General features: G+C 49.1%; 1 protein-coding gene across 3 annotated transcripts in view; it reads left to right on the forward strand.

Annotated features, from left to right (window-relative positions):
* The first annotated feature begins 526 nt into the window (after positions 1–526).
* Positions 527–14,452, forward strand: part of MEGF11 (multiple EGF like domains 11) — a 363,230-nt gene continuing 349,304 nt past the window's right edge. For 2 of the 3 annotated variants that reach the window (XM_061182004.1, XM_061182005.1), the window contains exon 1: positions 597–641. The gene's annotated coding sequence lies outside the window, so the exon portion shown is untranslated. Of the gene's footprint in view, positions 642–14,452 lie in introns of all 3 variants that reach the window. The other variant, XM_061182006.1, reaches the window with a different exon arrangement.

Raw genomic sequence — 14,452 nt, forward strand, 5'->3', positions numbered from 1 at the left:
CGCAGGCCACTCTGACCCACCCGAGGGAGAGGGGGAGTAGGGATGAGAGAGGAGGGCAGAGACAGGAGAAGGTTAAAAGGGGGAGAAAATAGCAAAAAGAGATAGGGGCAGGAGAGAGAAAGGAGGAAACGGAGAGAGACGAGGGAAAGAACGTAAAGTTGGGGGGTGGTGGTGGAGGGAGGTGAGAAGAGAGACTGGGAAAGGTTCAGAGAAAAAGGAAACCAAAGGAAGGCTGGAGGGAGACACGGAAAGAGGAAAAAGAACAAGCGAGCGAGAGCGAGAAAGCAGGGTCTGAAAGGACCGAAGAGGGAGAAGGAGAAAAAAAGAGGCGGTGGGTGGGGGGAGAGAACGGAGGGAGGGAGCCACGAGCAGAGAGGAGGGAGGCTGGGAGGGAAGCAGAGAGGGAGGGGCCGAGGGACGCAGCGGGTGGGGGCTGGCTCGGCGGCGGCGGCGGCGGCAGCGGCAGCATCCGCGGCTCCAGCCGCGCGCCGGGTCGCTCACTCTCTCGCGGTGCCTGCCGCCCGCCGCCCGGCTCTGGGCTGCCCGCTGCTCTGGCTCCTGGTCGGCGCTCCGGCGCGGCTCAGGCTCCGGAGGACAGGACCGCGACTGGCCGACTGAGCCCCGGGCGGGCCGCGAAGCAGGTAGGTGGCTGGGCGGGGACGGCAAGGATGCGGAGCCTCGGAGCGCTGTGGGCACAGGGGGACGGGATTTGGGGGTTTTGATCCCGGGGAAAGGTCTTTGCATCCCCGCGACTAACTTTACACCAGCCCCGTGGATTCCCGCTGCCCTGCCGGGGTCCGGGCTGCGGAAGCCGAGTTTGGCGCGGGAGGAGGTGAGTGCCGGTAGAACGCCAGGGGTCCGGGCAGGATGTGGAGCGCCCCGGCGTGGGCAGGCGCGGACTCCCCGGCCTCAGTCCGGACGCAGCGCCCGCGGCGAGGGAAAACCCGAGCGTTGCGGCGCGGCGCGGCGCGGTTGTCCCAGGGAGGGCGCCCGCCCTCCTCTGAGTCTGGGGACTCCCGCCCCCGAGCCGCCCCGAGAAGCCCGGGAGAGCCGGGGTCCGGGCGTAGAGCCTGCGAGGCGCGGCCGGGCCCCCCGAGGTGGCCAGCAGTGCGCCTAGCTGCCGCTGAGCCCCGAGCGGTACCATGTGCACTTTTGCTTTTTGGAGGCGCGAAACGGAACGTATACCCCCTTCCTGTCTTCCTCATCCAGTCGTCCCGACTCTTCGGGGAAGTCCGAGTCGACTCCCCAGACGTCCCTCCTGCCCTCGGCGGCGACCGCAGCTCCCGAAGTTAAGAGAAGCTAGTCACTCCCAGTGCGCGCCTGGAGCGCGGTTCCGAAGTTCCCAACTTCTCGCCTAGCCCTGGGCGGTGGTGTTGGAGGTGGGGCGGGTGGTTGTTGTGGTCCCTTGGAGCAGCAGAACGCAGCCGCCTTCCTCCTGCGCTTGGTTTATTTTCCTTATTTGTTTGAAAAAATACGACGAAAAATACGCAAAATCGTTCCTCGCGGGAGTCAAGGTCTGTGAGTGGGACGGAGCCGTCACCCGACCGGAACTTGGGTGGCTCCGCTTCAGGATCTCCCGCTCCGTACCTACCGACCCCCCCCCCCCGCCCCCCGGGGACGCAAAGAGCAAGGCCTTCAGGAGGTTGGAGGAGGCCTTTAGGTGGTTTGGGCTCCGGGCCATCTCTGCTCGCTCAGGCCATGGTACTCGTGCGCGAGCATCAGCGCCCCTTACACGCTCTGCCGGGAAGGTAGGGGTGTCGGCAAGCGAAGGCCGGCCGGGGCTTTCGGAGCCTGCCGGGGGCACGTGTCCTCTCGTTCCCGGAGCCCGGGAGGCCGGACTTAACCCGGTGCGGCTTCCGCGGAGGTCGCGGGACCCTGGCTTCGCAGCCCTCTTTGTTGGAGTGCTGTTGAAGAGGTTCTTTTGAAGGGTTTAGAGCAGGTTTAGTGGGACCGAGAGCTGGGGGCTTTGCGGAGAGGGTCCCTCGGCCCTTGTCCCCTGCCAGTTGGGCGGGGTCCCCGCAGGGCGTCGAATCGACCGTCTACAGACACTCCATCTTCAGCTCCTTTGGCGGGTTTTCCCCTGGTTGCACATCACGCACCAGCTCTCTCCGTAGATCATATGCTGTTTAAGCCGCTAGAAATTCCAGGTCCACGACTGCAGTCTCCACCTCTTCCTCCCAACTCACAGATCAGCAAACGGAGGCACAGAGAAGTGAAAGGATTCGCTTAGAGCTAGTTAAGGGTGTGAGGGAATGTAAGCCAGGTCTCCTGACTCCTGGTTCAGGAGTACTCTGTGCTGTCCTTACCACTTTCTCAGCACAGGGCAAGTGTTCCCAGCCAGGCCACTGTAAGGCCTTTGGAGGCTGCAGGACTGGGTGTGTGTGAGGTTAGAGGTAGAGGACTGGTCTCTTGTCAGGTGCTGTGCTGTCAGGTGCTGTGCTGTGATCATCCCCCAGGACAAATCACTTAGGTGGCAGTTGGATGCATATCTATCCTGACCCTGCACTGAAGTCTGGGGGTAAAGGAAACCCTTAAGACTTGGCCCAGCCCCATAAAGTGCAGTCCACAGGGAAAGAGCAGCCACTGTTTTGTAGTCAAGGAAGGCTTCCCAGGTGAAATCACTGTTTGGAGGGGGCAGGATTAGGGATAGTACCTGGAGAAGGGATGATTTGGAATTGAGTCTTGGGTAGATTTCTAATTGAGGGAGAAGGATCATGGGGCACGAGGCTTGAGTCCTAAGAGGGTAGAAAAGCTCTCCTTAAGTGTCTGGTCAAAAGACAGTAGAGTCAGCACCAATGAGAATTTGGCCTTTGAGTGAGACGCATGAGGGCAGCTAGAAGACCCAGCTGCTTAGAACTCAAGCTCAGAAGCTGTGGTCAGTGCCTGATCACCCTTCAGCTCCGGCCCCTCCCTGCACAAGTATCCTAATATCAAAAAACAAAACAACAAAACAAAACAAAACCAAAAACCAAAAAAAAAAAAAAAACCAAAACCCCAAAACAAAAAAACCAACCCTGGCCCAGAGGTCTTCTAGTTCCTAATTCAGGGTGAGAAATTGGCTGGGAAGTCAGCACTCTATGAGCCAAGGGTTGTGGCTCCAGCTGGGAAATACTCAGGCTCTTGCTTCTCCTTTTCCCTTTTCTCCTTCTTCCCTGGGGTTTCACATAGTTTCTTTGCCCCTTTCCAAACATAACTTTTAGATACTTGAAGGTTTGAGGCCTACAGTTGGACTTAGTATGGTCAGGGCATTTAATGTGCTAGGAATATTTAGTCAACAAACAGTTCTTGAGCTCCTACTTTGTGCCAGGCACTGGCCTAGGCCTTGGGAGACGGCCATGAGCCAGTCAGTCAGAGTTCCATATCTCATGATGCTGACATTCTAGGCGTCATCCTCCACAGGCCTAAAGTCTAGTTGTAGAGTGGAGGCAAACACACAAAAGATGTCTGAGGAAGTGCTGAAATGGGACAATGTAACAAAAAATAATCCTGAACCTCCCCTCTAGTGGTTCAAGGCTCCGAGGTGAAAAGGCTTGAAGCTACTTACTATGAGATTTGGAGATTCAGTGGGCTTCCATGACCCCGGCTCCTGGTTGCCAAGGGTAACCCAGAGGCAGCTGCAATGATGACCTTAGATATGGCATTGGAGGACCGCTCTGCAGAGCTTCTGCCAGTCAGAGTATTGCGGGAGGGAGCTGGTGAGTATTGGCAACTGTGATCTTGCTATCCATAGAGACTGGTGCCAGGTAACCATGTACCTGTTAAATTCCAGCATCCACAGCTTCTTGGTGAACGCTGTAGCCCCATTGCATACAGATGGGTATATGGAGCCCTGACTCTGCAGATTGAGACAGCTATTCAGAAAGGAGCCCAGGCCCTGTAGAGTCCAGGTATCCCTGATCCCTGATTCAATTTAAAATCATGCTCTTTCCTTCCTGTTTTGTAGACCAGTGCTTCTCAGACTTCCATGTGGAAGGCTTGTTTAAACACAGATTGCTGTGCTCCACCCCCAGAATTTTTGATTCAAAGGGTCCGGAGTGGGCCCAGTAATTTGAATTTTTAACAAGTTCCCAGGTGATGCTAATGCTCTTGGCCCCGGGACCCGCAATGAGAGAACCACTGTGTTAGAACAAGGGAAAGTGAGTGATTTTCTTGAGATTATGCAATGAGGGAGCCTGGAACAAAGGCTGTGATTGAGCTCTAGGAACTCCCAGAATTTGTCTATGCATGATCCCCTCTCCCTTACCTCCCAGGAGGCCATAGAATTAAAAGAATATTTTATCTTCATCAGTACACATACAGAGAGAATATATTGCAATATAATTAGGGAATAAATAGGTGTCATGTGTTGGATGTAGACTCCATGCCCTGTGGCTCTGCGGGGGTTTATTATAGCACTGTTATAATTGTAAAGGTGTCATCCACTCCAAGAGCCCCTCATGAAACTTTCATGGCCCGGGTGGTCATTGTCCTAAAAGGCATGTCTTCTTCATTTAAAAGAAAGAAAGAGAGATTGCTTCTCTGGCTAATGGGACTATCTGTGTTTCATTTGACAGCAACTATGTAATGTGTTCTTAAGGGACAGAGAAAAAAATTGAACAGTGTGAACAGAGAGGGACTCGAGGAAGTCCACCTCATAGGTATACCGATCTGTTTGTGGAACATTTCAAAGTGTTTTGAAACTGTCTGTCTATTTTCACCTGTGTTTCTGATGTCAAGCTGTATCTCAGCAGGAGGAAAGGAGAGTCTGTGTCTCACCTTAGCTGGTTGGGTAAATGTAAAAACACATTTTATCCCCAGTGTGTTAATTAGACCCAAAAGAAAAGAACCATAAAAGAGTTGTTCTACTAAATGCTGGTATTTTTCATCTGGATTCTATTTATTATTTTACTGTCGAGAAGGAGCAAAAAAATCCATGTTTTTATAGCAAATAAAGCTGGCTGCAGTAATTATGCAGGCTCAACATATCTGTTCTGGAGCAGGAAGTTGGAATTCAGCCTGACTCTCAAACATTTGGGTGAGATCTAATTGAGAAGGACATTTCAAAGAACAAATACTTAGGAATGCGGAGTTTCGCTGATGGTCTCTCTGGGCTAAGCGTGAGTCCCTTGCTTTTAGCTTGATCCTTAGAGGTGGTGCCTGGTGATGGGGAAGGACCTGGTCGGTAATGTTGAGACCACAGTCCAAACGAGAGGCTGAAATTTAGAGATAATCAGTGAGGCTGAGTAAAGGGAAGAAAGATGCCTTCAGGGACTATATCCTTTGTAACTGATGAGCAAAGGGAGAATCAATGAATCAGAGATAGATTGAATACTTATCGAATGTCTAATCTTGGGAAAGGAACAATGAGGGCAGGGACCAGGACTTTTACTTGTTGTATATCTCCCATAATGCTTGGCTCAGTACCTGTAGTGACAAGAGCCCTTGATTGGAGTGGGTATCAGTCAGGGCTGCAAGTAGCACAAAACCTGAACACAACTGGCTGAAACAATAAGGAACTTAGTATCTCCCACTACAACAGGTGTGGGCTGTCTGCCTCAAGCTTAGTTCTTTCAGTGGTTCAACAGCATCATCAAAGATCCAGATTCTTTTCATCTTTTCTTGGTCTCAAGGTCACAAGATGGCTGTAACGTATTACACCTTTACAATGTGCAGAGGCAGAAAAGGCAGGAGGGGAACCTTTACCAGAAGGCTCAGCAGACTTTCCCTCGTGTCCAATTGGCTGGAATTGTGAGTCACATGTCCATGCATAAGCCAGCCACAGGCAAAGGAGGGAGACCATCCTAATTGGTCTAGAATAATCTTGATTTGTGTGTTGAGCCTCAGAGAGGAAAAAAATCAGGAGGCTTTTGGAAAGAAGAAAGGAGCAATCAACAATATCTGCTCTAGAGTTTAAGACCTGGGTTTGAATTTTCTGTACTCCTTTTTAGCCCTGTGACCCTGAGCAAAGTATTTCACTTCTTTGTGCCTCAGTTTACTCATCTGGGCAATAGGGATTTATTGGGCAGATAAATCTGAATTAACTCAATAATTGCACTTGATTAGTATGGAAGAAGTACATTATTTGAAGATTTGATCTCTGACATCAAAGGATTGTAATCTAGTGCAGGAGACATGTGAGGACTAGACCATGTAGACTATCAAATAATCAGAGAACACACCCAGAGAGTAAACAAATAATTATGGCTTGCAGACCAACCATGGTAGGAGGAGCATGACATCAGTGGGAGCCACAGTAGTTAGGGAAGACTTCCTGGAGGAGGTTGTTCATAATGCATATGGGTACTCCAGCATCTTAGTATGGGTGGGTTATGAGCTCCTTCTGCCCAGCTTGCTGCCTCTTGCTTTTCTTTTCTCAGTGGTAAAATGGGACCGTTAGGCCAAGATGAGATCCTATATCTTATCTTCAGTTGCTAATTAGATGATATGATGATGATGATGATGTTTGGCTGCCATTATAAAGTCTATAAGCCTAGAATGAAATCTAATGTCTTCCCACTTCTCAAGCCATCTGCCCTTCTGGATTCTTCATTCTTGTTGTTGGCAGCACCGTCTTCCCAGATGCTTGGGCTCAAAACCTTAGCAACACTTTTGCCTCCTTCCTCTATTTCCTGTATTCAAGCACCGACTTTCTTTTGTTTTCATTATGTTTCTTGAATATAAGTCCTCCTTTCTGGCATGAGACTTCCCCTTTGTACAGGTTCTTTCCACCTCGTGCTGGGTGATGGCACTGGCCTCCTGCTCTGATCCCAGCCCCAAGGCTTAGTGCCTGGGGGTCATAGGGATGTATATCTCCTACAGGAGCAGTCTATGGGGCTCTGCAAATAGGATCGTCTGTAATTCTAGTGCAGAGGCGGCAATGGGCCTAGAATCCGTGCTGTAGACACATTATGTTGCCTGAGGTGCCATTTCCCAGCCTCTATCTCCCTCCTTCAAGTCATCCTAAAATGTCGTTTTTACCTTACATTTTTCCCCATAGTATTCATTGGATGAAGCCCAAACTCCTCACATTGACCCTCGTAAGTCTTCACAATCTGCCTGCATCCTTTCTCCCCATCTTTACCTGTCAGGACTCACCACCAGGTTTGACTCTGCTTCAAGTTCTGCCTTTCTCTGTGTTTAAGCCAAACCATCCTTTCCTTCAAGGCCAGTGTTAGAGCCGCATCCTCATTAGACATTCCCTGACCACCAGAGCCCACAGCGATCTCGAAGCATCGATCTTTCCTTCCCCTGAACTTCTGTAGCAATTATTGCCTACACCACAAATTCGGTACTTCATAATACACTCTAGGGTCATTGTTCAGCATTTTGTTGAAATGTTCCTCGTCTTCCCAATTGGATGTAAGGCCGTCGAGGTCTGAGATGGGGTGGGAGTGGATCCTTCTTTGTATCCAGTTGTGACATGCAAGCACAGGGCACTTCAGTGAATATTTATTGAATTAATAAATCACAGGAATAAGGGAAATAAGATTATTTACTTGAAAAGTCAGTTAATCTTCACCCTTTTTACCTTAACCTCACTTTGGAGATGGGACTCAATTTGATGAATGCCTGCCTACTATATACCAGGCACTAGTTTAGGTGATTTTGGGGAGTTGTTTTAACTCAGCCTTGTAACCACCCTGTGAGGTCGGGATTATGGTCGTCATTTTACAGATGAGGAAGTGGAGGCTGGGAGAGGTTAAGTGGCTTCTTCCCGACATTCTCCTGACCCATGGGTGCCCTGTTCTCCCAGTCTCTTTTCCCCATTTGCTGTGTCCCACAGCCTCCTTCTGTCTCTTGTATCTGATGAGACTCAGGCCCTCTCTTGTGTGTTGGGGGACTTTTTAAACTCTGATGTTTACAACAACTCTTTCCTGAAGACCTTCCACCCCCAGTTAGGTTGTGGCTCATTTTGACCCCTCACCTTTTTACCTTGACTATCTTTCCTGCCACCCTCAAGCCTGGGCCAGAGATTCCTTTGAGAGCATAAAACATTCTGCTAGTGGGACCAAGCTGGATCTGGCCAGGTTTTCTGAACTCCTCTGCCCTCCCTTTACCCCCATTTGACCCTTTGTATCCATCCACCCTCGCCTGCCACCACTCCTGTTCTGTGTCTCTGGTGTCTTACCTGTGGAAGGAAGACACTGCTGACCTGTCAACAGGAAGGAGGTCTCTGCTACCTCCAGGAGCTATGACTGGCATTCTTCCATCCTTTATAGCATTCTTCTTTCCTCTCATTCATTCATTCATTCATTCTGTAAATACTGATCATTGATCACATACTCAGTATAGCAGGAAACAAAACAAAGCCCTTGCCTTCATGGAGCTTGCATTGAAATGGGGGAGACAGGTGGTAAAAAATGAACACATTATATACTTTACGCTTGTTGCAACGAAGAAAAATAGCAAGGTGAAGGGGTATGTATGGTGATGGGATGCAGTGTGGTCAGGGAAGGCCTCTCTAATGGTGACATTTGAGCAGAGACTGAGAGGAGGGATGCCATGTGGGTATCTGGGAGTAGGGGACACCAGGCAGAGGGGATAGTAAGTGCAAAGGCCCTGAGGTGAGAACTCCCCTGGTAAGTCCAAGGATAAGCAGGAAGGTGACAGTGGAGAGAAGGAGGGGAGCTTGGTAGGAGGTGAGGGCTGCCCATCTCCAGCTTCCTCACTGCCTCAGGAACGCTGTTGCCTTCTCACAGCTTTTGCCACTGGCTGAAATGATCACTTCCCTCCACTCAGCCAGGTCCCACTCAGCCTTCACAGCTCAGCTCTGGCCCCCCACCTTCTAGGGGGCTTCCATCTCTGCCATCTCTCATTGATCTACCTCTCCCCTGAGTTCCTACAACTCCCATCTCTCCACTACACAACCGAGCTGTTGATTATCTGCTGGCTGGTTCACCTTCACCTGGGCTCTGTCTGTGTTGGTCTCACCTCCCTAACAAACCAGCTCCTTGAAACTGGTTTCAAACCCAGGAGCCAGCACTGAGCAGGTGTCTATCTGTTGGTGATGCTGGTGTCAGAAGTGGGAAAGGGGCAGGCTCTGCAAAGATCTGTGGGTGGAATCTTCTTCATACTATGTTCATTATCCCTTCACAATAGACAGGAAATCTTTTATTCTGGACTTCCTTGGAGCACTTTGAGCTGGGAGCCTCTGGAAACCTCTGCCTGGAGCTGGGAGAGGAATCCACTTTTCCTCAGGACTTGGATGAAATTTTGGCTCTGAGGCGTGGTGGGGAGAGGAGCTGGGATGCAGAGAAAGCCACTTGTTTATTAGCCTTTATTGTTCAGTCAAAGTAGAATAAGATGTTTCAGGAGCAAAGGAGGAAGGAATTTACCCAAGAGTCCAGAGACTTCCCTGACATCCAAGGTAGGGATCCTGAGTGTGGAGATTGACCTGTGAGTGACACTGGGCAAATCACTTAACCTTCACCTATTGCAGTTTCTTCTCAGCCAAACATCCCCTCTTCCCATCCACTGTAGAAGAAAATGAACAATTAGCCTGATTTTTAGGCTTGGTCTCTGCATTAATCTTTAGGTCAATGGTTTTAATACTTGAGAAATGTACAGATGGTTCCATTTTAAAGGGAGAGGGACTTCCCAGGTGGCGCAGTGGTTAAGAATCCGCCTGCCAAGGCAGGGGACATGGTTCGAGCCCTGGTCCAGGAAGATCCCACATGCCGCGGAGCAACTTAGCCCGTGCGCCACAACTACTGAAGCTCACGCGCCTAGAGCCTGTGCTCCGCAACAAGAGAAGCCACCACAATGAGAAGCCCGCGCACCACAGCGAAGAGTAGCCCCTGCTCGCTGTAACTAGAGAAAGCCCGCGTGCAGCAATGAAGACCCAGTGCAGCCAAAAATAAATTAAAAAAAAAAAAATAAAAGGGGAAAATGCTTCCCACAGACCTCCAATATTGTCTTAAATTGTTAATATAATAATATATATATGTTATATATATATAAACACAAAACTAGACATAAACAACTTATGCTTATAGCTCATTCATAGTCTTAGAGCCCAAACAAGTTTATAAATTAAAATGCAAACTACAAAGTCAATAACATTCAGATTAACAATACTGATTTAACGTGATAGATACTGTTGTGCTAAGACTACATCAGGCCTTGCTACATGATCATGGTTTTGGTTGCTTCCTCCACCACACGCCCTGTGGTGACTCAACTCTCCCCCTGCTTTTCTTAGCTTGAACAACTGTGAAGCTTTTGTTCCTACAACGTGCTGAAGGGTCATCTGGCCAGCCCTTGGCACAAAAGCATTTGTGTGTCAGGCAGCCACTTTTTTCTCATTAGCCCACAACAATTAAAGGAGCTCTCTTTAATTCTAGTGCAACAACAGACACTGACGCAAAGCTGCCTTGCGACTGAGTGTGACTACTTGATCACTGAAATGAAACCACAACACTAGTACTTCAGTGCCTAAGGAACCCCTGCTTGAGAACAAATGTTGAGTGCTCTGAAAGAGCGCCCCCAGAGGTCTGAAAGAGTTAATGCTAGAACTGTGGCTGATTGTTCTGCAATCCTAATAATAGAAACCACATTTTGGACCTTTGCATGCACCACTATCTCAAGAGGTAGGTAGAATAGTGTTAGCCTCATTGTACAGACGAGAAGGTTGAGGCTCAGAAATTGAGCAGTCAAGGTCCCACTGGACATTGGCAGCGTCTGGATTCCACCCAGGTCTGCATGACTCAGAGCCCCTGAATTTGCTACCAGGCTTCACTGCCTCCTTCCCTACGGACCCTCACCAGGTTTCAGGGCTCTTTGATCGGAGTACAAGGACTTTGGAGTAATTTGGGAAACTCTAGATTCTCCCAGTGGACTCACTGCTTTCTGGTGGAGTCGTTAGGGTGTTATTTGATGCAGAAAAGAGAAGTGAAGCTAGTAAAGAGGAGGATAATGGTTCTCAGATCCTCGGGTGGCTTTGGGTGGCAGTGGCAGGGGATGGAGGCTTCCCTGAAGGTGCGTGGGAGGAGCGGATGCCAGTTACCCTAGGAGAGAAGATACCTTAACAACGGCTACCTTGGTTAGGGCTTCACACTTTAACAAGCACTTTTTTGGTGCATTTATTTTCAAGTTTGTCCTTTTTTTAAAATTTTATTTTTATTGTGATAAAATACACATAAAATTTACCATCTTAACCATTTTGAAGTGTACAGTTCACTAGTATTAAATACTTCATAATATTATGCAGCCATCACCACCATCCCTCTCCATAACTTTCTAGTGTGTATTTTACAACTTTGCAAAGCAGGTCATTATCCTCAGAAACAAGGGCTCAAGTGGCTTGCCCAAAGTCACACCCCAAACCTGTGCCTGCCTGCCTCTCAACCATGACCTTGAGTGATAGTGGTGGGCTTGGTTTCCCAAAGGCTTCTGTGGGACCATGTGAGGTGGCCAGGCTTTCTGAGGTAGGGGCTGAATGGGATGACCTTGGAAGGGCTGTCCTGGAATTGATGCTGCCGGTCAGGGTCGGTGTGACCCATTCCTGGGTATCTGGAACCCGCCTTTCCTCAGATCGAAAATTATTTAAAACCTACTCCTGCCCTTGGAAGCTGCCCTCCCCCTGCCTGACTTGACTGGTTTATCATCCAAGCTTAAAATAACTAGAGTAAATAATAACACCCCAAAACTTTTTTATCCGGCAGTGGATGAGCAACAATCTACATATGCAAATAAATGGCATGCCTGTCCCCATGAATATTAATTTGGAAAGAGAGCCCAAGGCCCTAAAATACACTCGAAACCCTCAATGTGGCATTTTGCAACTCTTCCAGCTTGCTCCGAAATCACGGCCTTGTTATATCTCAGGGTTCCCCTGCTCCCAGCTGACCTCCCTTTTGAGCCTCTGAGGCTACCAGGGGGACATAGAGTATCTCAGGTAGGCAGGCCAGAGGCCCGCCGGTGATGGCTGAATCCTAACCCTGGGGCTGTGGTTGACCTTTTCCTTCCCTGGCAGCGCCCAGGCCTGCGCTCCTCTCAGATCCCAGCGTTAGCAGTGAGTCCCCAAGGTCAGGGGACAGTTCTGGGGAACACCGCAGGGCAACTGCCAGCCTCAGGCTCTTGTGCTATCAGGGAGATGGAAGGTGGGGGAGGGAGGGGCCTTGAGAATCAGCTTGTCTTATCTCTCAAATGAGGCAAATGAGGAAACTGAGACCCTGGGATGGTGGGTGACTTGCCCAAAGTGACATGGTGACTTAATGGCAGGGAGTGACAAATATTACTCGTTCTTTGCCCTTAAAAGCACATTTCCTTTTCAGTATGTGTGTGTTTGTGTGTGTGTGTGTGTGTGTGTAGGAAGTGGTGGGCAGAGTGGCATTTAAAGTTTGTATACTTTTGGGGAAAGAGTCATTTTTCTAGTGTGAACATTCATCCAGAGACAGGCAGAGACTGAAAATCCAGTCTTGTATCCCATTTGGGTTGAAAGAAATGGTTGCCTTCCTCCCCCAGGAGATTTCCAAATTAGATTATACTAAGGCCAGAGTTAATGTGAGGTCGCGTGGTAGAGCACACCCCAGCCAAAGTGATGAAAGGGCCAGATGGAGAAGGGCAGGAGTGTCTTGGAGGAAGCCAGAGGTTAACCGCTGGCTGGGGAGGACCCCGAGGTGGAGTGAAGAGCTGGCAGTGATGTCTGTGTCCCACTGCGCACAGGGAAGGCTCTGCTGGGGGAGGGGGAATGGCGTGGCTTCATGGCACCCTACGAAGCTAGGTCTCTCTTTTTCTGGCTGCTTACTGGGTAAGCTCGGGCCTATCCACTCACCTTTGGGTTTCCTTTTCCTTGCCAGTAAATATTGGAATATTCACCCCCCTACATCCCACTTCTTAACCTTGCTTCGTGAAGATCAAATGAGGATTTAAAGTTCCTGCACCATGCCTGGCACAAAGTAGGTATTCAGTACGTCTAGATTGTTTTCTTTTCCAGATAGATTTATCAGACTGGCTGCACTGGGTCAGCATGGAGATGTGTACGTCTGTGTTTGTGTCCGTGTTGGTGTGTTTCTACGTGTGTGTGTCTGCATATGTGTTTGCGTTCATCCATGTGTGTGGTGGAGTGGGTAGGTGTGTGAGTCTGTGTGTCTTTGTGAATGGCTGGGTGTCTGTGCGTCAGTGTGTGTCTTTGTGAATGGCTGGGTGTCTGTGCATCAGTGTTTCATGACAGCATGACTGTGTGTGCTTCTGTGAGTGTGTGTGTTTTAATGTGTGTCAGTGTGGTGACAACAGTTGTGTGTGTGTGTGTGTACACGTGTATGTAGTGCAGTGCTGGTGTGACTGGAAGAGTCCATGGGATTGGGAAGGTTCACAGTGCCGTGGACGTGGGTCCTCTCTAAGGTGCTCCCAGCCAAAGCATTCACCTGGTTCCTGACCCCAGGTCCTAACTACCCTGGGTTCGCTTTCCTCTACCTCCCTCTAGAGACCACTGAGTGCCTTAGCCCTGGCCCGGCCCTGGGTCATTTGCATTATGTTTGCATATTACATGCATATCATTTGCATTGTCTACATAGACTCTGCTTTCAGTTATGCAGTTTTCAAGGTAAAATGGAGTTGCTCTTCTTCAAGGTCATTATATTAAGAATTGCTGCTTTTTCTTTTATTCTTTCTGGTCCAGAACTCCCTCTCAGAGGGATTGGTTGGTGGGTAGAGGCCCTGGGACCCTGGGAGGAGCAGCTGGGGGGAGGAGACTTTCTTATTCCACTGGCAGTTGCTTCTGACCAGAGCCAACTGTGTCATATGGGAGCCAGAGACAAATACACTCCAACATGTGCCCTGTTGCCTGCTTCTCAAGCCCCCACCAACTTCCCCCTGTGAGGGTGAAAAGGAAGGGTCACTTTGGATGTTTCAGCACCTCTCTACCCACCTCTGGCTGGGGAGGGACCTTGAGGCCAGGGCTGGCCTTACGGGAAACAAAGAAGCAAAGGATGTTTTTTCTTTTCAAATACCTAATCATTACGTATATATATATATATTCATTAATTTTCATTGAGATATAATTGACATACAGCACTGTGTAGGTTTAAGGTGTACGGTATTATGATGTGACTTACATACATCACGAAGTGATGATCACAATAAGTTTAGTGAACACCCATCGTCTCATATAGACACAAAATTAAAGAAATAGAAAAAATTTTTTTTCTTGTGATGAGAACTCCTAGGATTTATTCTCCTAACAACTTTCATGTATAACTACAGCATTGTTAATTATATTTATCATGTACATACATCCCTACCTAGTACAGAAGTAATTATATTTCTAATCCCACAGAAAATACCAACCCAAAAGGCTTCCTTAGGAGGGCTGTACCCCCAAAGTATCTTCCTTATGCGCCACCACTGTGCTCAGCATTCCCTCTTTAGATATGGGTGGAGTCCTTTCTGCGTGGTTTCTGGCACGTTACCTAACTTGTCTGAGCACCCATTTTCTCATCTGTGAAAGGGGCAATAATAATAGTACTTAATA

This window comes from Eubalaena glacialis, chromosome 2 (genome assembly GCF_028564815.1).
Source record: "Eubalaena glacialis isolate mEubGla1 chromosome 2, mEubGla1.1.hap2.+ XY, whole genome shotgun sequence".
NCBI lineage: Eukaryota > Metazoa > Chordata > Mammalia > Artiodactyla > Balaenidae > Eubalaena > Eubalaena glacialis.